This window comes from Lissotriton vulgaris, chromosome 10, assembly GCF_964263255.1.
Source record: "Lissotriton vulgaris chromosome 10, aLisVul1.2, whole genome shotgun sequence".
Taxonomy (NCBI): Eukaryota; Metazoa; Chordata; class Amphibia; order Caudata; family Salamandridae; genus Lissotriton; species Lissotriton vulgaris.
In genome coordinates, this window is record NC_141698.1 from 1037434669 (window position 1) to 1037460511 (window position 25843).

Here is a 25843-nt window from a genome sequence, read left to right on the forward strand (position 1 = left end):
ACCCCTGTACCCCAAAACCCAAACCTAGCCCTGAACCCTAAAAATACCCCTGTACCCCAAAACCCAAACCTAGCCCTGAACCCTAAAATTACCCCTGTACCCCAAAACCCAAACGTACCCCTGAAGCCTAAAAATACCCCTATACCCCAATACCCAAACCTATCCTTTAACCCTTAAATACCCCTGTACACCATAAACCAAACCCACCCTTAAAATACCCCTGAACCCCTAAAACATATACTCCAACACCCCAAACTAAAACCATATACTTACCTTACACTTAAATATAAAAAACATATGCTTTTACCAATCATGTTTTTACAACGAATTTTGTTGTAAAAGCATGCGTGGTAAAAGCATATCATATATAATGGCATGCGTTGTAAAATTTTGCGGAGTAACGGTACCTGCGTTATAATAGAATGAGGAGTAAAGGTATGCGGAGTAAAAAATGCGGAGTGATGGTGTTTTACCACATGACACTGCTAGCCGACATCATCAGGACCCATGATGTCATCATCATATCCTACGCCGATGACACCCAGTTCATCCTCTCGTTCTCAGCCAACTCCACCACCATGAGGACTCACTTCCACAACTGCATGATGAATGTTGCAGACTGGATGAAGATCAACTGTCTAAAGTAAAGGTGGACGGACATTTCCGTTCCGCCCACGGAATGTGCGGAAATTTGCCCTTTCCGCCTCCCTCAAAGAAGGCGGAAAAAGGGGCAAATTTCCACACACTCGGGAGCGGAACGGAAGTTGGCCGCCGCCCGCCGCCCACCCGCCTCCCGCCCGCTTCCCGCTCGCAATATTACATCATTTAAAAGATCCAAAATAAGTTTAAAAACACTTACCTTATCACGGGGGCATCTTGCTGTTCTATCTCGGCTTCTTCTTCAAACTGCTTTGTGTTTTTAAACTTATTTTGGGGCTTTTAAATTATGTAATATTGTGGGCAGGAGGCGGGCGGGAGGCGAGCGGGCGGCGGGCGAGCGACGTGGAGGCGGGTGGGCGTCATGTAATGGAAATTAGGGAAGAGGCACGGAAATTGGTTCAATTTCCGTGCCTCTCCGTGAAAATCCATTACGTGACTTCCGCCCACCTCTAGTCTAAAGCTCAACACTGACAAGGCCGAAATGCTGATCTTTGGGAATAACACCTACCCCTGGAATGACACCTAGTGGCCTGCCATACTGAGACCCACTCTTACACCGACAGACCACCCCAGCAAAATCAAGATCATTCAGGTCAGCAAACTCACCATGAAACAACAGATCACAGTCTCCTCCTCTTGCTTCCACACTCTCTGCATGCTACAAAGAATCTTCATATTGCTCCCCATTGGCACAAGGAAAACCCTCACTTAAGCCCTAGTTGCCAGACGGCTAGACTACGGGAATGCACTGTATGCAGGTACCACCATGCAACTCATAAGGAGACTCCAGACAATACAAAATTCAGTGGCCAAACTCATCCTGAACCTGCTCCAACGTACCCATATCACCCCCACCACCACCTCAGGAACCTCCACTGATCTCCGTTCAAAAAATATGCCAATTCAAGCTGTTTACCAAGGACCAGCATACATCAACCACCACCTGAACTTCTACCAAACTTCCAGTGACATTCAGTCCGCCTCCCTCACCCGCACACAGACATTGCGCATGTTCTGAAGCCTCAGTGGAGACCATTCCTTCTCCTGCCTCGCTATCAAGTACTGAACTGGCCTAACCCTCCAGCTCTGAACATCACCTCTCTTGCAAAATTAAGGGAGAGGCTCAAGACCTGGCTTTTTGACTGAGCCCAGCAACCCAGCGCCTGGATACCCTCACGGGTGATTAGAAACACTATACAAACACTAATTGATTGAGAGTCTTCAAGCCATTTAAAAACATTCCTGCATTGCTAGGTGCCCTCTCACTGCATTCGGCAACAAGCACTCAAGAGCAAAAAATAGAAGGATCCTAGTAGGCTGTGTCGGGTTTTGATACGTCTGACAGTATTTCCTACCTCCACGTGCCAAATAGCTGGGGCAATAAGAAGCTCTTCATCTTCGGACTTTTGTAATTACAAAACTGCACCTCGTGTTATGCTGAGTGCTCCCCATATCTAATATCTAGTTGTTGAGTTAAGTTGCAGGAAGCTCCTTAGCATGCTGCTTGTCTTTAACCAGAAAACCATCCAATGTTGATAACTATCCTGGACTTTGCTCGGTTTTGAGCTCCGAGCAGATGAACTTTGGATATATTGCCTACTCTGATGGCAAAGCAGGCTTGCTTCTCCTCATATGTTTGCTTTCAAGTTCACTATATGTTTTCCACAAAATAAAGAGATGCTTCCAAAACTTTTGTTAAATTCAGAGATATAAGTGTTTGCTGTTGCAACTCTGAAAGAGCCAACATTACAGCACCTTACTGGTGTTTAGACAAAATATCAGAGAAACAATATTTTGTGGACAAAATATCTTGCCCAAAAAGAAGGACAAAAATATTGTGAAGGTAAGTTTCTATATAAAGCAACGTTTTACGCTATATAACTCCTCATATATGTACCTTGACAATATATATATTTTCAAGTTGCGTAGATGTGGAGTTAAGAATAGTAAATCTATACTTCGCTATTTGCACTTACCTTCTCGATATTTTGGTCTTCGATATTTTTGACCCAATATTCTGTTCACATGATATTTGTGTTTCCGATATTCTGTCAGTGATCGACTAATCAACTTGTGGAAGGCTCTCACTACACATCACTTAACTTTCTGAAGACCATTATATCATTAAATTTACTCTCAGTTGCTGCTGTCAGGTGTCTTAACATTCTTGAGGGTAATGTTATTATACCGTGTATATTTGAGAACGTGACAGTTCATGGAGCGTTTGCACCACATTCGGACGTGCACCTGGACAATAGGCAGAGCCACAATTGCACAAATGAGTCTTGTGTTCTGATTTACTTTTGCATTCGCACTTTACACTCTACTTTGCACTCCCCAGTTTTTTAAACATACCTGCAGAGGGCAGGACTCTTAGCTATTTGTACCCATGCGTAACTTGCACATCAGGGTGTTCAGTCTCTGCCCTGCCTCATATTCACAACACCATTCACACTGTTTAATGATCACATACAAACTACAGTTGTATTAGTTTTCAATCCAAGCGAGGGTCAGGCAGTCAGGCACTGAAAGGTATCCAGATGTGCATGTGTCAAAGCCATGGAGACTTACAGATCCCCGCTGTGCACAGCTCAGGCTTTATTCCCATTGCAAGCAGTGCTGATCCCAGTGGTGATGAAACTCAGCCGTGCTAACATTTAAATGTGTGAATTCAATCAAGCATCGGAAACTTAGCACTCAAGCCCTGCTAGCCTGAGGCGTCCATGACACACATCCATCTCTTTCCCACTTGTCACAGCATATTGGGCTCAAGGAGGTGTTTTAAGGTTGGACAGAATGCTGTTTGCACGCGCCTTGTGAGAAATTGCTGTCTGAGAACACACAGATTGGAAGTGATTGAGATATAGATGTGCACTTTTTACATTTTTTAAACACTGTTTATTTTGCTTCTTTCCTTTCCGGTTCTTTGAGCATATTAGTTTTGCAGAATATTTTTCCCACAATGGACAAGCATTGGCAAACCCAATATGTTGGCATTGGCACCTAACCTTCTGACCTTGCCAGTGCTTATTTTGTTCGTGAAAAGTTTATGTATCGTGACACATGACACATGAGTGGCCTGGTAGCAGTGTCGAGGCAGCTGCAGAGGTCTTGCCTAAGTAAAACAAGCATTGTCTAACAGCAAAAACATAGTCAGGCACACATTACACGAATAGCCCATGAAACTGCATGGGGTTACCTACTGTGCTGATGTGCACCTTGTGCAAGAACAGAATGCTATCACTCACAGTCAGGTAAGCCAATGGCAGAAGCGGATTGACCCTATGCCCCATGTGGTATGTTGTGATGGGCAGAAACAAAATGTGAATGACACTTGTAGCAGACCAATGGATGAAGAGGGCAGACTGAAAACCCCTTTCTGTATGAAAGGAACATTTATTTTTATTAAAAATAAAACGTCTTGGCTATCACTAGACCTGACAAGCATGTGCAAAGCCAATAGATTTGGCCTTGGCAAGTCTGAAGCGTTTCCCTCTTTTTGCCAACATATGCAATAAACATTAGATGTGTAACCGTAATAAAATAAAAAATGCCACCTTCAAAGGTGGGATGCATATGTTTACAAAAAAGTAAGTAATAAAAAAGGATCTATCACAAAAATAAATAAAATATACATGAAATAAAAGTATAGATTGACCTAACAGCCCCAAAACTTAAGTAGACTATTTTCTAGGCAGACATAAACATGTGAAGGATGAAACTGCCATCACTCACGGTGTAGAAAATTAGGGCTGAAGAGGACTGGCCCATTTCCCCCATGTTGTAGGCTGCGGTGGATGGAAGCAAAATGCAAATAGCCCTTGAACAGACTAATGGTTGAAGAGGACTAAGTAAAATCCCACAAGTGTGTATATACACGCATGTATTTGTATTATGTTGTGTGGGGAAAGAAGAAACTGGTGAGCCCATTAACACTGTCTCTAGGTCAAACCTAAAAATGCAGTGGGATTATCAATTGAAAATTTGTAGGTGCATTGTGAAAACTACAGGTAAGCATGGGCGAATTTTGCGGATCTCGCGTTCGCGAATTTTGCGGATTTGCAAACTCGCAATCCGCAAAATCCGCGAATTCCCGCGAATTTGCGGATTTTTTTTTTTTGTGTTCGCCCGTGTTTCTGCCAGTTCGCGAGGGTTTTTACAATTTCGCAATTTGCGAACTTACCTGTCGGGTCGCAAGTTTCGCGAACTTGTTGTTTCTACGTGTCCAGCCTGTTTGGGACACTCTTCTTCATCACTGCCACTCTCTGTCACCACTGCCACTCTCTGACTACTCATGCCACCCTCTGGCCCACCCATGCCACCCTCTGTTTCATCACAGCACCCTCAGGTTGTCCAGTCAGTGTACATTATTGTGGCAACGCAAGCACACCTTCCCTGCCTCAAGTGACCTGAATTAATTTGGGGCTGATTAATGTGTCACAGAATATTTTTTTAGCTGGCACCTGCTTCCTTAGTGCTTCCTGATTAGTGAACTTTTGCACTTGCTAAGTGCTTTCATTGTTGCAAAATTAGTTACAACACCTGCCCTGCCCCAACTGACAATAATGAATTAGGGGCTGATTAATGGATTTGAACTGCCAGCCTGGCTCCTGCTTGTCTCCCTTAGCTGTAATTCAGGACCTTTGTGGCATATGTGTAACTATTCTGAGGTTCAGAGCAGGGTCACATAATAGTTGCAACTGGCAACTGAACTCTGGAGGGGCCCCTCAGCAAGCACTACAGGAAATGGCTACTAATGATGAGCCTGAACTTTTGAACCTGGTAAGTAGTTTCAGTTTTGATTAGATCGTATTTCTGCAATTTTGCACTTATTCGCGGGGCACGAAGTTGTACTGGGAAGCCGCGAACTCACGCGAACAGTGCGAGCAGTGCGAGCAAAATCCGCTGCTCGCGGATTTGCGGATTTTGCGGGAGATTCGCGAATCTCGCGGATTGCGAATTTACCGAAAATCCGCAAAATCCGCGAGCGAAACGGATTTACCGCCCATGCCTAACTACAGGTGGGTCTGGCACATTGTTATTGTAAGCCTTTAAATAAGTTGTTTTTTGTCCCCACTGAGTTTTGGAACTATGTGAGGTGAATAGTTTTACTTATAGATGGTTTAATGAATATTGATGTTTGTTAACAAATATATAATAACCCACATTAGCAGCTTTATCAAGTCCACCCTCTTTATCAGCTGTAATCATATGAATCAGGAGGCATGGAAGGATGTGCATCAACAAATCACACATGGTTGTCCAGTGGGGGCACGAGATAATGTTTATACGGTGCAAGAATCTGATAAAACTGTAGGAGAGCCCAATGTGATGTGCCCCAGTAACGCAATCTATCACAGGGCAGGTATGAATGATGCACCTCACAGGGGCAGTGGATGAATGACCCCAATGAAACACTTGTAATATGCCCCATGGGAGCACTATGTGGTGTAAGAGGTCAGTAGCACTGCTTTGTGCAGGGAGGGTCAGGCACTCTTGTCACAAAATGAAAGGATTAGAAGTGAGTGCACCCTTAGAGCTGCCTGCAAAACATGGGGCTTTAGGCTAAAACTGGATGTACTACACAATTTAGCTTCATTGGTCCAGAATGTCAGTGGGGAGAGGCCCTGCTGCCAAAGTCCACTGGGAGAAATCTGTCTGGCTTACATCGCTTGGTGAAATTTGGAGTAGAAATTTACACCCCACCACTTTCAGAGTTCATCACTCGCCATTGTCTGTACCCCCAAATTATGGAATGACCTTCCCATCCATCTACGAAGGACACATATTCAACTACCTGTCAAGATTTCACAAATGTTATCCAAAGACTGCTTTCAATTATTTAACAAGCCTGTTGAGTGAGGGAAGCACTCTGCATTAGTCTGTTTCTGTTTTACATAAAATGAAGACAGGTAACTGTTGCAACAGGGAAAGAGTTTACTGGGAATGGGGACCAGCGAGTGTGACTGTTTCTTAGTGAGCTTCACTACCACCCCAAGGTTGGTTGTGGTTGCATGAACAGGTTGTTGGCAGATTTTGTTTGCTCTTGTGTTTATTCCAAAAACAAACCTAGGGCCTGGTTTAGATCTTGGTAGACGGGTTACTCAGTCACAACGGTGACGAATATCCCGCCCGCCGAAATATAACTCCCATTATATTCTATGTAGAACATTACACAGTGAAGGTCGCCCCTGGGAAGTTATAGTTAGGTCAGAGTTTCCATAGGAATGTTTTTTGTTTCAGAAATAACTTTAGTCCCCCCCAAGGCTAGCGCAGTTCATCATGAGTTTTCTGAGCCATGGGTCATCTCACTGGCAAACTTCTTTACAACAAAAATTAAACAGATCCAAGACTCCTTTCCCTCCTCTGGCCTTAGCGCAGTCTCCAACTCTAGTAACCCATCAAGTTTATCAATTGAGTCCAGTCCTGTTCGCTTGGAGTTTCCAGCTATGTCTATTTCCACTTCTCTTGATCTCCTTCTCAAGAACAAGTCAGGCTCCCTTTTGGACCCTTGTCCTGCTACCCTTTTGGCCAGTAACAGGAAGATTCTGAACCCTCTGATCAATCCTGTTCTCAATCTTGTGGTATGCGCTCTAGCTTATGGGCGCATACGCGATGACGCGTCACGCCATAAGCTAGAGCGGCAAGGCGCGCACGCGCAGGACTATGAAAGGAAAGGCGCGAACAGGAGAGCGGAGTTGGCGGTTGGAGCTGTCAGAGTTAGACGCTCGGCGCCCTTAGCTTGGATAATTCTTGTTGTATCAATAAACCTGTTTCTTCACTCACTCGAGTCCTCGTGTATCCTGTGGGGGAGTAGAACAACATTACAGTGGCGACGAGGCTGAGATCCGGACACCACCAGGTGCAGGAAAAATATAGAATACCTCCACAGCCCCATCCACGGGTCAGCAAGGCACAGGTGCTACACAGAAGAGCAAGGGCGTGGCAGCAGCGCAGCAGCAAAGAAAGGAACAAACCCGGGCACAGGATCAGGTCAGTGCGGCCCAAGACTCCAGGTACCCCCAGGCAGCACCCTGGCAACCAAAGGAGACACCCCTAATCCAGAGGAAGGGGGGACGGGTGCACAGACAGCGCACACCACAAGGGACAATACCCCGGGCAGTCCAAGGGGCCAAGGAGACACGGCAGGGAACGCAGGAGCGTCCGGTGAGCCCACCCAAAGAGCCCAGGAGGGAGGACCCAGAGGTGATGCCAGAATGGCGAGTCAAGCGTCGACCCTAATGGCGCCCGTCCCGTTCCTGACCAGACCAGGCGAACCCCAACTAAAATGGGAAGACTGGAAAGAATATTTCCTCAATTACATTGAGGCACTGGAGGACGAAAGTGAAGGCGAATACAAGCCGGAGAGAAAAAAAAGACTATTGCTCCACAATTTAGGCCCAGAAGGGGTAAGGGTGTATAAGAACTTAGTGCCCAAGGAGAGGGGTGCAGAGGAAACGGATGTATTCGTGAATGCAATCGACGACCTGGACAGCCACTATCGCCCAGCGGTATGTGTCTCGATCGACCGCTATAACTTCCAACAGAGAAAACAGGAAGCGGGAGAATCCATCGACGACTATGTGGCTGCCCTCCGCCGACTAGCAATCACGTGTAGGTACGGGAACCTGCAAGACGAATATATCAAGGACCAAATCGTAATGCACACCACCAGCAGAGCAGTCCAAGACAAGTTATGGGCGATGAATGAAACAACCCTGAAGGAAGTGGTGGCGATGGTCAAAAAGGCGGAAATGTCGAAGAGAGGCGCAGACGCGGCAAAAAGGGAAAGCGCGCCAAGACAGATGATCAATAAAATCGACGAGGCACCCCATTCCAGCAAACCCAAAGGTGTCAGTGGAGACCAGAGGAAGAACGCAAGAGGGCCTGGGAAGCAGATGCCTCGCTCCAGCCAGGGGACGAAGTTCGCGTGCTACAGGTGTGGCAGTGCCGCGCACGCGGCCCAAGACAGGCGTTGTCCCGCGTTTCGCGCCAGGTGCTCATTCTGTGGGCTGACAGGGCATTTCGAAAAAGTCTGCCGGAAGAAAGGAACGAAATCAACGGTCAAGTGCATAGACGCGGCCACAGCCGACGCAAGCGAAGAAGACGACCCAGAAGAGGATGACCTAGTGCTATGCATAGAGGACCAAGTGCTGGACGTATCGGGGCAACGAAGGGACAAGCCCCGCACCGACATGCTCATCGGAGGCGTCAAGGTACATGTAGCGGTGGATTCAGGGTCCCCCTGGACCATCGTGCAAAGGTCAATATGGGAGGAGGACTTCGCCCCAGTCTTAGGACCCGACCTATGGCCGCCAGATATCAGACCCATCTCGTACACGGAAAATGCCATCCCACTGGTGGGGTGCAGAGACCTTGTGTTTGAATTCAGAGGAAGGACGGCCACGTGCACCCTATACGTGGCGGAGAAGGGCCCGTCGGTGCTAGGATGGAGAGATGCGGGCGCCCTCGGCATCGTACTGAATCCCGGAGGGAAAGAACAGATCTTGCTAACGGAGGAATGGCCCCTCTCGAAGGAGGAAGACTGGAAGGCGGCATACCCCAAGGTATTCGAAGGCACGGTTGGCAAGCTGGAGAAATTCGTGCATAAAATGGTCCTCAAAGAGGGAGCAATACCTGTCGTGCACAAGGTTCGGAACATACCGATATCCACAAGTGAGGCGATGCGCCAGGAACTACGGAAGTTGGAAGAGCTAGAAATCATCAAGCCGGTGGATAGTGCAGAATGGCTATCGCCCTTGGTGGTAGTTAAAAAGCCCAACGGTAAGGTCAGGCTCTGCGTGGACCTGAGGGAGCTCAACAAAAATCTCATAGTGGAGAGGTTCCCGCTCCCCAGAATAGAAGAAATGTTAGCGAAGACAAAAGGGATCACACACTATTCCACCATAGACCTCACGTCTGCATACTACCAGATAGAACTGCACCCGTCGAGCAGGAAATACACGGCCTTCATAACGCCATTTGGATGCTACCAATTCAGAAGAATGCCCTTCGGGCTGGCATCCGCGGCGGCTGTGTTCCAGAAGCTCATGCACAGGTTGTTTAAAGACATCGCGGGAGTGCAATATTTCCAAGACGACATCCTGGTGATGGGCCCCGACAAAAACGAGCGCGATAGGAAATTGCACCAGGTATTGGGAGTGCTACAGAGCAAAGGACTGACGGCGGAGTGGAGCAAGTGCAGAATTGGGTCTCGCTCAGTGACCTACCTGGGGCACGAGATAGGAACGCATGGCATCTTACCGAAAGAAATGAATGTCAAGGCTATAAAGGACGCCAAAGCCCCCACGACTAAAGAAGAGGTGCGGTCATTCCTCGGAATGGCCGAGTATTACAGTAAGTTTGTCAGACATTTTGCCACGAGAACGCACAGGATGAGGCAACTGATCAGGCACAATACGAAATTCGAATGGGACAAGGAGGCCCAATCCGAATTCGAGTCCATCAAAGACTGCATCAGCCAGGCCATCCCCTTGCAGGGGTACGTCCCAACGGGCAAGACCATCGTAACCACAGACGCAAGCGACAAGGGCTTGGGGGCTGTCCTGGCGCAGGAAAGGGCGGACGGAACGAAAGAAACCATCAGCTTTGCATCCAGGGCGCTGTCCCCGACGGAACAGAGGTACAGCGTGATAGAAAAAGAAATGCTGGCGGTCACGTGGGCATTGAATAAATTTCGCCAGTTCATATGGGGCACGAGATTCAAGCTCCAAACAGATCATAAGCCACTCGTCAAGGTGTTGACGTCATCGGGCCACGACACTGCCACCCCGAGGATAGCGAAAATGTCCCTGAAATTGCTTGACTATACTTACGATGTAGAGTACCTCCCTGGTACGCAGAACAAGGTAGCTGATTACCTCAGCATGGCGGCAGCAATGGAGGAGGCTCCGGGTGTTACCCCGGACACAGAAGAAATGGTCGCCAGTATGGAGGACCACGAGACATCGATCAGCGCACAGGAGTGGCAGGCGGCCTATGAGCTCGATGTGGAAAAGGTGGAAGTCCGGAAACATCTCACGTCGGGGTGGCCGGACAAGAGGAAGCTGGCGGAAGGCGTACGCCGCTTTTATGAAATGAGAGAAGAGTTGTCCCTAAGTGACTCGGGGATATTCTTATACAGAGGAGAGAGAGTGGTGCCCCCGGTGACACTAATACCACGACTGCTAAAAATACTCCACGAGGGACATTTGGGCATAGTAAAAACCAAGGCGTTGGTCAAACAGATGTATTGGTGGCCAGGAATGGATGCCCACATCGAGAGGCAAGTGCGGGAGTGTGGGCAGTGCCAAGGAGCGGACAAGGTGCTCCGGCCACTCCGACCAGCTCTAGGGAAGTTTGACACGCCACATGGCCCCTGGGAAGACGTGGCGATAGACATTCTGGGGCCCGTCCTGGACAATAGAGGAGTGAACAAGTATATCTGTGTGTTGATGGATAAGTATTCCAAGTGGCCGGAAGTGGACATACAGGAGTCGATGGATACGGACACGATCTTGAAGTTCTTAACGGAGGTGTTCCTTAGAGAAGGAATACCCAAAACGATCCTCAGCGACAATGGACCGCAATTTGTGTCGGACAAATGGGGAAGATACATGAAAAGAAATGGGATCGAGGTGAGACACACGGCTGTGTACCATCCAGCATGCAACGGCCAGGTCGAAAGGTTCAATAGGGTGCTCATGGGCTCCATCCAGGCAGCCATTTCGCAAGGTAAAGACTGGGAAGTGGAAGTAATGAACATGCTATGGGCCTACCGCATAACGCCCTCGGTGGTGGGGTATAGTCCGTTCCAGGTGCTAAGGGGACGACATCCCTTCACCCGGGACAATGTAGCATGGAGGGAGAAGACCATCACCAGCAAGTGGTCCCCAGCGGTGGTACAAAGTAATCTGGAGAAGGCCCAGAAAATATATGCGGCACACTATAACAAGCGACACAGCACGAAAGAAACGTCGCTGGAAGAAGGGGAGTGGGTCAGGATCAAACTTCCCACCCTCCAAAAGAAGGGCGACAGCAAATTCAGCCAACCCCTACAAGTTAAGGAAGTGCGTGGAAGGGCGGCCCTCCTCAGCGACGGCAAGGTCTGGTCACAGGATCGCATGGCCAGAGTCAACAAAATATTGGTCTGGCCCAAGGCAGAAGAGGCCGACAGCTATACAGATCACCCAGAGGTGAGACCCCATCAGGAGCACGGTGTTGATAGCCAAGGAGATGATGCAGGCGATGTCAGTGAGGAAGGTGTCCAGGGAGCTGGGCAGACCGACGGAGGAGGAGTACAAGTGAATGCTGAGCAGAGAACCGTTGTGAGAGATGTGGGGGTGTCCCAAGGACAGACAGAGACGAGAGAGAACATGCCGGTAAGACACACCCGTAGCGGGAGGGCAGTGGTAATGCCTTTTCGTTATAATGACTTTGTGGTGGATGGACACTAGTTGGATACGGCCCCCTCGGTGCCTCACATAGACAATGTTTACAGAGGAGGACACTGCAATTGATGGGGGGGGGGAATGTCATTCACCTTGTTTCGGTAAAGGGGGGAGATATGTGGTATGCGCTCTAGCTTATGGGCGCATACGCGATGACGCGTCACGCCATAAGCTAGAGCGGCAAGGCGCGCACGCGCAGGACTATGAAAGGAAAGGCGCGAACAGGAGAGCGGAGTTGGCGGTTGGAGCTGTCACAGTTAGACGCTCGGCGCCCTTAGCTTGGATAATTCTTGTTGTATCAATAAACCTGTTTCTTCACTCACTCGAGTCCTCGTGTATCCTGTGGGGGAGTAGAACAACATTACAAATCTATCGCTGGCGAGTGGCACTGTCCCCCTGGCTTGGAAACAGGCAATGATTGTTCCACTTCTTAAAAAGCCTGGCCTTGATCCTGAGAATCATGCAAACTATAGGCCAATATCTCTTTTACCGGGTCTGGCAAAGATTGTGGAAAAGCATGTCCACTCTGTGCTCTCTACTTTTCTTGAAAGTCATGGTCTGCTCCATCCCACCCAGTCAGGCTTTCGCTCTAATCTCAGCACTGAGACCGCTCTCCTGGAGGTAAATGAAGCCATCAAGGAAGTACTTGACTCAGGTGGAAGAGCTATGCAGCCTTCGACACCGTGCCTCATGAGGGTCTCCTCAGCAGACTCTATGAGATCGGTCTGAGAGGGACGGTGTTGAGCTGGCTTAGATCTTATCTGGCGGGTCGTCGACAGGTGGTCTGGGCCCCCCGTACTCTGGCGAAGTGCCGCCTCTGGAGGTCGGAGTTCCTCAAGGGTCGGTGCTTAGCCCGACCCTTTTTAACATCTTTATGACTCCCTTGACGGTGCTGGCGGAGTCTTTTGGGGCCCAGATCATATCATACGCTGATGACACCCTGCTTCTCTTCACCTGTAGAAAGGGTGCCGAGTTCGACGGAGAGAGCATCCGCGGATGTCTTGGGGCTGTTTTCGACTGGTTTCAGCGAAACAGCCTCAAGTGCAACCCCGACAAATCGGAGGTACTTTTCTTTGGGTGTCAGGCTGACCCGCCATGGCAGGATTGGTGGCCTGTGAATATGTTCCCTCCCTCATCTTCCTCCTTGGTTGCTAAGAACCTTGGGGTTAAAATTGATAATGGCCTATCATTGAAGTCCCAGATCATGGGCCTTACTGGCACCTGTTTTGGTCTTCTGAAAATGTTGCGTAAGTTCCTCCCTCTGCTTCCTCTGGTCCATAGGAAGACGACGGTTCAGGCCTTAATTTTTTCCAAGCTCGATTACTCAAATGTTTTATATTTGGGTCTGCCGGACTACCTACTGCAAAAACTTCAAGTGGTCCAAAACTCGGCGGCGAGGGCCATTTTTGGCCTTCCCCGCCATGCTAGAGCTTCGGATCTGTTACTCTCCCTTCACTGGCTTCCTGTCAGAAAGCGGATTATTTTTAAGGCACTGACACTGGCTCACAAGGCACTCCATGCTGTTGGGGCTAAGTACATCCAGAAACGTCTTACCTTTTACAAGCCGACAAGATCCCTCAGATCAGAATCCCTTGGTCTGGCAACGGTCCCTATTATTAGGAAAGCTAGGGTAGGGGGACGCTCTTTCAAACATCTCGCTCCCAAGCTGTGGAACACCCTCCCCCTGGCACTCCGTTGTACTCCGAACCTGTTGGCCTTTAGAAAAGGTTTGAAAACTTGGCTCTACAGTCAATGATAGGTCTGCTTCCTTTCCTTTTTTCCTGTCTGTTTCAGCTATGGGTCAGAAAGCGCCGGGACACTCCTCGGAGTAGCCGAGCGCTATATAAGACACCCATAACATTAACATTAACATTAACAGTGATGTTTGATAATTCTGCACAAAACTTTGCAAAAACAAGTTCAGCACCCCAGCTCCTTCCTGGAAAGTTTCAGGGTGATCCATCAAGCGGGGCGAAATAAAAGAGTGACCTAAAGCACTGATTTTCCAAGGTAATTCTCCAAAGAAAATTCTTTCACAGTTCCAGAACAAGCATTTACAATGCAATAGGTCTCGCAGCATTAAAGGTTAAGTTATTGGCATTGTGTATGACAATGCCAATAGTTATAACTTTTGCAAATGTGACACCTATAGCATTTGTAACGCAATATGTGTTGTAATTACGTATATGCAAGCCATAAGGCAGAAAAATTACATTGAGAAGTGAAGAACTCTGGAATATAGTCACCAAGGTGTCCACCTGGTATGCAACAACGCATTGGGAACAGATTACACAAAAGGCTCCATCTATCTCTGTCTCTGCTTTGCACTGTTAGCGCATCGCTTCAGGATGCATCCTCAATAGTCTTTGATATCGTAGTACTACAGAAAACACAACAATAGCGTCCAGGAACAGAATGCATAATGCTCTATATGCTAAGAAAACATCTCTGCATCAAGATTATACACTAGTTTGCACTGCATCATGTATTTTCTAGAGTTTTAATGTATTCTAATTCCAAGATTCTTGTTACTGCTATGTATGAGAGCAATAAGGATTATGTATAATATTAGCCTTCGTGCATTTAATAAAATCATGATTTTCTTCCCATTAAAACTGTGGAAAATCTGCATTATACACTAGTTTGCACCGCATCCTGCCATGAAAGAAGCAGAGTGATACAAAAGGGGATGATGGACGGAGCGTTTGAGCAAATCAAACACTCACCCCAAGTCTACTGATCTGGGTTTAATCCATCATCAGTGTTTAGCTCGCTTCACCACCCCAGTTCAAACATGGCCATATGCAAATCAGTCTGAACCTGTGCCTCATGGGAACAGTCCAGCCCGAACTGCCAAGCCATGTCTTCCCTGGACCGGAAACAAGCAGAAGCACTCTGGGATATCAAGGATACATGAAGTGATCAGCCACGTATGTTAAACCTGGTCAGTTCAGACGCCAACTCCTAGTGCACTATGGGTGCACTGTTGTGTCTCGCACTATTCACATTTCACATCATGTACGGGCATTATGGTGACCATCTACAGACATAAGTCTCCATATGCAGAGAAACTGCCGCAGCTGGATAGCTAGCACCAGAGAACATCACAGGTGTATGTTACGCAAGCAACTGGTGTATTTGAAAGGATGCTGTAGGAGGGGGCTGGAAATTCAAATTAATTACATTGTATTCCATTATAACTTCATTTATATTACCCCTTAAACCGTGGACCACCTCTTCGGGTCTGCTTCTTATGTTCATCTGACCTCGATGTGTCACACCTTGACCCTGCCCGAGGGCAAGCAGATGTTCAGAGCCAGCCGGGCGGGGCACAAACTTCTTCTGTACCTCCACCGGGAAACTGAAATTTAGCAGTGGCCAGAAAGGAGTCGAGAAAACGTCCTGGAGATATGTCCCAATGTTGGGGAGGCTACCCGTATCCACCACTATCACCGTTTTTGCCCAAGACGTTCAGTTCAACCCCACATATACTCATACCTAGCTATAAATTACTTATGACACATCTCGTAAGTTCTCCAAGCTAGTTGCTTATTCTCAAGCGGCAAGCACTGATAGCTTGTGGCAATCATCACTAAAATAACCGTCAAGTGGCTTTTCCTTGAAATCCAAACTTGGATTATATTTTTTAATTCATAACAGAATGAAAGCTTCTTATTACCGTCCAAGATAAACATTTAAAAGAGAATTTAGAAACAGTACTTACCAATGAGCACAAAGTGATCCCACTTTCGCAGGAATCTCTCGCAGCAGTCTAAAGCCACATAAGACTATAAGACTCGCAGGCTTCTATTTCCGCCCACTCCACCGCCCACCTTATGCCAATTGGTTGAAAGAATCAATCTCTAATTTGATTCGCTTAACTTGTATCTGCCAATTCAGAAATTTCCGGGTTTCTACCTATCACGTGCTTCGATTCTGGTCTTGGCTCCTATCGATTGGTGGAACCAGTAACTCATGCTACAGACATTTTTGTGCTGAAACGCTGCTGCCGCTGCGGGCCCCGACGATGAGAGAACCCTGAACCGCAACTCCCCCCACTCCGCTCCCCACCCCGCGGATAATTAGAACAAGCACGGAACTGCACCACAGAGGAGCCGGCGCGTGCACCAGAGGAGCGGGGGCAAGGGAGCGAGAAGACACGCTGGGATGAGGTAGGAGATGTGTGTGTGTAAGCGCCGGGGGTTCTGTGTGTGCGTGTGTGTATGCTTGGCAGGGGGAGGGTTCTGTATGTGTGTGTATGCGCGGCGGGGGGGTTGGGTTGTATGTGTGTTGGGCATGTGTTGTGAAGAGCCTGCCTGAATCGGAGCGCGTGTTCATGCGCGTGACCTGATCCGATTCCGGCAGGCTGCGTGCGCGTAACAGTCTCTTGTCCGCTCTGCCTAGTCCTTGAAAGCAAAAAGGACTGAAACGATTACAATAGACTCGCTCTGCGACAGCAGGCGCGAGACCTAAAAATGGCTAGATGGAACTATGGAAATTTGGCAAACATTTAGCACCCTACCCAGAAAGCATACGTTTTATAATTTGGTGGCAATACATTCAGCAGTTTGCATTTAAGTTTCTTGGGGGTTCATATAGGGATTACAAAATAGGTATATTTGAACTGTTGGTGTTCAAATATACTCTTATTTGCCACTTTAAAGAAGTGGACTAGTCAATTCTAATTGGCTGGCAAGAAAGATGCAAATCCTGGTGAGATCCAGAAGGCAAAGAGTTTACAGGAATTCTGAACTGTTATGAGGAACAACTATGTCATTGGAAGAGAGATTGGTCTACGAAGAAGATACACCTTAGTATTCAGCAAGGTTGGGATGGAAGTTATCACTTTAGGCAAGCAAAATAAAAATAGTAATTTGAAGTGCGTACATGATTGACAAATACTTTATGTTTTTTAAATAGACAGGTGTGAGCAGCTAAAGGCTGACTCATCCCCATTGATCATCTCGGAGTATCTAGTGCATCAGCAGAGAATGGAGACTCAAGCGCACGTCTTTATGCATAAGAAGGTAGAGCTAAGATGGCACACCCCAACCTTTGACAAAACAATTACACATAAGTACCACAAGGTCAAACATGATGTGACCTTACATGGCAGCCATTTTGATGGTGGCATCGAACTACATGCAATGTGTGAGAAGTTGGCCTGATATATAATGTTCACTATTCTAGTGAGCACTTTGTATCAGTCCAAACAACCCTTATTGATGATTGGTTGTAAGTCAACCGTAGACCAGCTATCCTAGTAGCATGGACAAGAGCAGTCTTTAGGCTAAACTCTAGAGGGCGTGTTAAGCCAGCTGTTATACCATCACATATACCCCTTGAACACGAAGTGAAAGGACACCACACAAGTTGTTATGAAAATAAAAGGATATTTATTTAGAACACAACAACCCTGAACTCTTTATGAGGACAGGGTGCTAAGCACAATACAAAACTCTTATGAAAATACTCAAAGTCGCACAATTTACACAAATGCCCGAGGGGCACGAAAAACCATATACTCTAAAAGTGGAATGCGAAATTACTAGCAGGTAAGTACTACACTAATAGGCTTTGGGATCGCTAGGACTTGACTACTGAACCTTCCGATTACTAGCAGGAGGCCTAGGGAGATCGGGTGCAGAGTGTGCACTCTCACGCGGGATGTGGAACAAAGTCTATGGTTGCTAGGAATTACAAAGTTAGTGTTATCGGACGAATCCGACTAGTTAGGCTGAAAACGAAAACGGATCTGGACCCTTGGATAGTGAGGCTATGCTGGGGCACCGAAATGCCGAAGTTACCTAGCCCAGGGGCTGCGGCTGCATAGGTCTGGAAAGACGTCGGGAATCCTCGTTGCAGTCTATGGAGCCTGAAAGAAGAAGTTGCTGGCAGGCGACCAGTGAAGAGATTCGGATGGATCCAAGCCTGGATCGAAGATGGAAGACACCTGTAAGCAGAGGGGACCAAGTTCTGAATCACTAGCCAGTGATTAGATGGGCACCAGGATGGCACCGGATGGAGTCACCTCGACCAGGTGAGTGGGCGACGCTGGGCTCTGCAGTCTCACGGACCAGGAGGCGTTGTCGGCGACCAGGATGGAGGTGCGAGCTGTCCCACGAAGGTCTCTGCTGTCGACGTCGCTGGACCCAGGATTGGGGCAACAAGTCTTGGCAAATGCAAGCCCACGCGGTGGACTTAAAATAGCGTCTGGAGTGGACCAGGAGGGTCCGGGGTGCTCCTCTTTTGGAGGGGAGCAAGGGCCAGTCTGGAGCAACCAGACCAGTGGTGTTGATGTCGTCGTTCGTCGTCGGGAAGGCCACAAGCCAGCGGGCTAGTAGCCAGACAACGCGGTGAGCAGCAAAGAGCAGAAGGGCCCCACGCAGATCTGGTGAATGCTTGGGGGCTGGACTTCGGTGCTGGAGCTGCTCAGGGTTGGGGCTTCTCGGACCCCAAAGCACTCACTCGAGGATCCCTCGGCGGTCGTGCTGGGCAAGCGTCGTGCAGTCCTGAAGATGGCCGGTCCCTCGAGGTCTCGTCACACCCACGAATCTCAGCTGGGCTGATGATGCAGGTTGAGGTCAGAGGTGCCAGGGAAGCCGGTTCTCGTTGAGCTGGGCAGTCTTGATCCCGAGGAGAGACTTTTTCTTTTTTTTAAAAAAGACCTTTATTGTGAGTATCGCCAACTGTCAGTATACATTGTCATTGCAGTTCGACTGTACAGTGCACAAAACTTTACATAAGCCCTAGGGGCGGATCCGCTGAACCTTATACACAGCCTGTGTGCCGGCATCCCGGAGGCCCGGCGGCGTAACTTGATGGCATAAGTCAACACATTGCAATGTTATCGTGCACTGTTGGCCCCCAGCTTAGCATCAAGGCAGTCGACAGTCAATGCTTGGAGACATAGTAGTACGGTCTTTCATGAACCAGGAACGGGCAGGAAAGGAAAAGTGGAAAAGGGAAAAACTAACCTAAACTACCCCTAAACACCCCCCGGGCCCTCCCCGTCTGCTATTGAGTACCGTGAAGGAGTCTTAGTGACGCTTCCTGTGTGAGTGATGTCGTGTATGCACTGTGTATGTTCTGCACCCATCACCCGCTTGCCCTGTCCACTAAGTCATGACACACCCGACCCACCCTCCCCGTTAACCGCCTACACTCTCCCTGGACCCACCACCCCCCAGAAGAACATTAAAGCCCCCCCTGCGGTAATTGCCCCAGTTCCATAGCATTCTCTAACTCCTCATCCTGATGTTCCTCGGCTACCGACATGTCACTGTCGTCCACCTCCCCCCTCTGTTGGTACTCCTTGTAGAGATCCCAAAAGGACTTCGGTCTGCTCTTGGGCGGCAGCAGCTCGCTGTACAATTCCGTCTGAGTGCAGCAGTATTGGAGATCCCTGAGCCATCTCGTCTTGGTGGGGAGTGGTCCGCGCATCCAGCACGCTGCCACCACCCTTCTGGCCAACAGCAACGCTACGTCTACTAATCTGCGCAACGCAGGGGCTAGCGGTTTGGAGAAGCCCAATAGCGCGAGCAATGGGGATCTCAACAGCGGTTCCCCTAAAATCTTTTCCAACTCCGCGAAGACCTCCTCCCAGAAAGCACTCACCCCCGGGCACAGCCACGCTAAATGAAAGAAATCAGCGGTACCGGTCCTGCAGCGCTCACACTCCGGGGAGCCACGTAGGCCGTAGCGGTGAAGTCGCTCCGGGGTATAGTATACTCTCTGTAGAAATTTGAAGTGCACCAAGCGGTGTCTGCCATTAAGCGAGACCCTACGGGTGTTGGCGCAGCAATAGCGCCACATAGCGTCGTCTATGGGGGTGTGGAGATCCGCCTCCCACGCCGCCCTAGGGGCCGAAGTGGGTAATGTCTGATATGAAGGTCCAAGCCTGTTAACCATAGAGACCAATTTGGCCGGAGTTTTCGTTTTGATGATATGTGTCAGTTCAGGGACCTCTTCTGGCTCCTGTAGCGCGGGGCCCAGTATTTCCCTGCAGGCCGACCGTATCCTGTGATACTGGAACCTCTGCAGCAGCAACGGAGCCGGGGTGATAGGGGGGAGTTGTTCCCAGGTTTTCAACGTACCGTCCAAGAACAGGTCCTCCATTGTTTGTACGCCGAGGGCTTTCAAGGCCTCTGTAACCCCCTTCTCATTGAGCGGATCTAGCCATAGGGCCCAGGCCACCGGCATCTGTGGGGAGTACAGTAAGGCACATCCCCGTTCTCTCAGCAATGCGTGCCATGCATGGTTCGTCGCTTTAAGCGAGTCCATCCGCCCAATTGCTCGGTCTGTTGGGAGACAAATTGTGGCTGGCAGGGGGAGTGGGTCGGCGAACAGCCTCTCTAGCATGAGATGTGGAATGCGGGGATCTCCATGGATCCAGGAATGTAAATGGGTCGCCTGTGCCACCCGGTAGTAGCGCTCCAAGTCCGGCGCCCCCAGTCCCCCCATTTCACACGGGAGTATCAGTGTCGCCCACTTGACACGAGGCTGCTTTCCGCCCCAGGCGAGCCTGACTAGGACTTGGTTTAAGCGCTTAAAGAACGATTTCGACAATACCACCGGAATGTTGACAAATAGGAAGAGGAACCGGGGAAGCACTACCATCTTCATAAGGGCAATTCTGCCCAACAAGGAGAGGGGGAGCTTAATCCAGGCGTCCACATCGTCCACCAGTTTGGTAAACGCGACCCCGTAGTTGTCCCGGATCAGGATCTCAGGGTCCGTGTGGAGACGGATGCCCAGGTATCGCACTGAGTCGTCCGTCCACTGTAGGGGATACTCCATCTCAAACGGCTGCGTGACTGGGGTCAGGGGGAAAGCGATGGACTTGTCCCAGTTCACTCTGAGTCCCGACAGCGCCCCAAAGCGGACCACTTCCCTTAGTATCGGCGACAGATTGGTTACTGGGTCCCGAACATACAGTAAGGTGTCGTCTGCATAAGTCGAGATGCCAATCTTATATGTGGGGAAGCTGACACCCTCCAGGCTATGGTATTCCCGCATGGCACACGCTAGTGGCTCAGCCACCAGTGCATATAACAGGGGGGACAAGGGGCATCCCTGTCGAGTACCTCTACCGATGTGTATCGGGTCCGAGACCCTGTCGCCGAGGCGCAGGCGGGCCGAAGGGTGATGATAAAGTGCCCCTATTCTTTGCAGAAACGGTTCTCCCAGCCCCAGTTTGCGCAATACCCTAATCATGAACGGCCATTCGACAGAGTCGAACGCCTTCTCCATATCCAGGAATATCGCCAAGGCGGGATTCTCCTGCTTCACATGCTGTATCGTTCCCAGCACAGTGCCGATGTTATAGGTTAGGTTCCTGCTAGGCACGAAGCCCGATTGTTCCGGCGCCACCAGGTCCGGGACCAGCAGCGCGAGTCTGTTGGCTAGAACCTTCGCATAGAGCTTCGCGTCCACGTTCAGCAAGCTGAGCGGACGGTACGATCCACAGTGGTCCGGGGGCTTCCCTGGTTTCGGGACCGTAACCAGCAGAGCTTCCCGCATTGAGGGAGGCATTTCTCCCTCCTTGCAAATGGTGTCAAAGAGGGCAATCAGATGTGGGAGTAGTAAGTCTTTGAAAGCTTGGTAAAAGCCAGCCGTGAGGCCGTCAGAGCCTGGGGCGCTCCCCGACCGCATGCCACCCAGGGCATCCAGAATTTCATCCTCATGGAAGGGGGCCATTAGAAATTCCCTGTCTGAGTTCTTAAGGAACGGCATCGAAATGTAATCTAAATAGTCGTCAATCTCGGTTTCCGCACCCCCCGCCCTAGAACGATACAGTTCCGAGTAATATCGTCGGAACGTCTCCAGTATCTGGTCTTCCTCAACCACCCGGTTGCCCTCCGGGGTCTGCAATTCATCTACCACTAACGGTTTACGGGATCCCTTGGCCATACGGGTCAGCAGGGCCCCTGGCCTCTCCCCCTCCCCATAAGCCCGAGCCGTGGCATACTTTCCCATATAGAGGACTTCTCTATCCGCAAGCGCGTGGTATTCCGCCAACATGGGCACTAGTGCTTGTCCCGCCACTCCTTCCGGGTCCGCCAGCTGTTCCCTCTCCAGGGCCACCATCTTGTTCTCCAGGTCGGAGAGGTCCCGTCTAATGGAGCGTAGGACGCTGGAGTGTTTGGACATGGCCATCCCCCTGATATAGACTTTGAAGGCCTCCCACACAGTGAAGAAGCTATCTACGGAGTTAGTGTTGGTGGCGAAGAATCTTTCTATATCTTCCGCCAATTCCCCTCGGAAGGCGTCGTCTAGTAGCGCATAGGGCGGGAAACGCCAAGTATAAGGCGGGATCCCCTTTCTGTCGGTGGAGAGACTGATCAGGACCGGGGAATGATCCGATAACGTGCGTGGGAGAACTGCACACGAGCCGATGCCGCCCAGTACCGAGGAGGAGGCGAGCCAGTAGTCTATCCGAGTGTGTATGTTGTGATATGCTGAGTAATGCGTGTAACCGCCCTGCGTAGGGTGCTTTTCCCGCCAAACATCCACCAGGTCCAGCTTCGTCATTTCCGCTCTCATGTAGACAGCAGACGCAACTGGCCTTCGAGCAGGGCCCGCAGAACGGTCCCTGTCAGGGTCAAATACAAAGTTGAAGTCCCCCCCCCCATAGCATCTTGGTGTGCGTGTGTGACCTACAGGTGGCCGACAGTGCTGCATAGAACTCCGGACTATCATGGTTAGGGCCATAAATATTTACCAAAAGCAGGTCCAGCCCCCTCCCCGTACACCTAGCCACTACATATCTACCCTCAGTGTCCACAGATAGCGGGGTCAGTTTCAATCTCGAGGCGGGGTTAACCCAGGTGATTACGCCACGGGCGTGGGAGGTGAAACCCGCTGCTACTATATTCCCTGCCAACCCTCTAGCCTGCAACATCTTACTGTGGACGGGCAGGTGTGTCTCTTGCAGCAGGGCCACATCCACATGGTGTCTATTAAGAAAGCTCATGACCTTCCGTAGCTTTCGGTGGTCATTAAGCCCTCGCACGTTCCAGGTCAACAGGGACAGCGCGCGTATGGCATGCGAGTGTTCAGACATTACAGCAGCAGACATCGTAAATCGCAACGCGTCATATTAACTCCGTCAGGAGGTGGCGAACCCTTAAACAGTACATCATCGCTCAAGACAAGCAGACAGTCACTCCGCTCACGCGCACTCACCATTCGCCAGATACTCATAGCAAACCACAGGCCTTTCAATTTCCGAACAGCAACAAACCCTTCAACTTTAGCCCCACCGCCCTCCCCCCTGTCCCCGCCCCACCCACAGCTGACCACCCCCAACCCGGCCAGACAGAGCCCCCCACAATTCCCCATCAACTCAGGTACCCCAAAGTAGCGGGCGATACAAGTCCCAACTCCCTGGGGAGTGTCTCAACCAAAAGCACAGGGGCAAAGCGTGCCGAAACTGCATAAAAAACACCAGCGGTGTAAAAGTACTTTTTTCTCCAGTTCCGCATCCCCTCTTAGCCCCATCGTGTTGCAATGCCTCACACTGAATTCACCCAGTTCCCCCCTCGCCCCCCAACCCGACCCTGAGTACAACTCAAAGAACGCCTCACCGGCATTTGCAGATTGGTCCGGCAACAACTAGGCAGTAGGAACCGCTGCGACATGACTCCACCCGACTCCCAGCCAATGACTCCAGTTGGGTCCAGGGCGCGGCTCAGAATATGGAGACTCACAGTGTACCCATCGTAGCCTGTCCAACAAAGACACGTGCAACGGAGTACAGAAAAAACCAGGTGCACTGCCTCAGTCCTGTTCCTCCAGGGTCGGCGCCTCCCCCGAATCCTCTCCGTGCTGCTGTCGGTGTTCCTTACGTTCTTTGGCCCAGTTTTTCAGTGACTTCTGTAGTTCCTTAGGGTCCGTGAAGAAGTACGATTTCCCGCCGGAGTTAATCCTCAATTTGGCTGGGTACAGCATCGCATAGTCTAGGCCCAGCTATCCCGAGGAGAGACTTACAGCAGCCCGCGATGCTTGGATGGTGCCTGCGGATGCAGGGTGACTACTCCTTAGTCACTAGAGAGAAATCTTGAGAAGAAGTCGAGAGTTCCTTTCGTAGAAAGTAGTTTCAGGATTCAAAGATGATCTAATTTGGAAGGGGGCCCGCTCCTATCTTTATACTAGGAAAAGGGGCTGGCACGCGACTAGGTCCTGCCCATGGGTGGGACCAGGAAGGGGGGTGGTTACATCCCTCTCCCATGCCGGACTTTCCCCAGCTCAGGGGCTGGTGTGGCCCTGGAACTGGTTCTAGCCGGCAGATGCATAGTGAGCACCGGGGTGCCACTTGCAGTCACCTTCCTCTAAAGCCCTGCCTACCCGGGATACACCAAACCCTGTCTGGGATGTTGCTAGCACCGCCCCTGACAGGAAACCCTTTGTCCAAGCCTCCCTCGCTGGAAGGACTCCCAGCAGCAGGAGGTCAGACTTGTGTCTGTGGTGGCAGCATCCATTTTGTGATGCTGAGGCTTGAGTTAACTTTAACCGGGGTTCACAGTTACATACATGTCGTGTCCCTTTAGAAGGGTAGAATGCTAACCCCGTCGCCAGAATTGGCGAGGGGTTAGTATTCCAATTCGTATGACACCTTACTCGACATGTTTTGATAAAGCGATACCAGAGTTAGCATATAACTGCGAGGATTATAATGCACTTAAGGTATGCGTTATCATGGAACAGCTATTAGGACTTGGTTCCGCAAGCTGCAAACGGGCTCAGCTCATGCCAGAGCACCATCTCACACGATTCCAAGCACTCTGCCTTCAGGATTGTCAAGGCCTGCCATAGGAGTGACTGATAGAAATACAGGTGTCCATTTTAGGGTTAGATACAGGTATACTATATCTAAAGCAAAGGGTGATTACACCACCTTGCCCCAGCTGTCGTGCAGCCAGTTGTGTCAGATTTAGATGGCCAGCCAGGGGTGGCATAATACATGCTGCAGCCCCTGGTAGGCCCTGGGTACACCTATGCCTTGAGTTACAGGGTCTGATAAGGTGGCCAGGTACCAATTGGTAAATGCACCTAAGGTACACGTGTCAATTTAGTGAGAGAACAGCAAGGCTGTGGGTCTGATTAGCAGGCCCACAGCCAGAGAAGTCGTAAACCAGTGAAGCAAAAAGCAAAAATCTGGGGTGATCATAGGATTGCAGACCCTACTCTCCTACACAATGTATCTTTAATGTCAAACGAATACATCAGAAAGAATAATTGACAAAGAGTGGAAGGGACAATTATGTAAATTTTAACTGAATTCACAAGTCAAGAGAATTTAAAGCAATTAAATGCATGCTCCTATTCTATTTATAACAAGTGGCGTGTGTAATTCACACTATTGTTGTTATTAGTTTGCACAATATTTTGTATTTCTTTTCAAGTGAGTAAGTCAGGCAATGGAATTTAATTGTATCCCCATCAATATTTCTTCAGTGGCTGTAAAGATCAGAATGATGCATATGAGATGTATTTTGAAGCTATAGGTAAGGGTGTGGTCGTCTTGATTCAAAACATGGCATTCTTATGACTCAATATTGGAGTGAAAGACAGGCTATTCTAAAAAGAGTTACATAAACCAAACAGAGAAATCAACAGTGATGATAAAATGGACTTTGAAGATGCTGACTATGAACAAGCTAAATGAGTGATGTAATAAAATTACATAACCAAAGTGCATGTGGTGGTAGAAGGACTCAGATATTACTCAG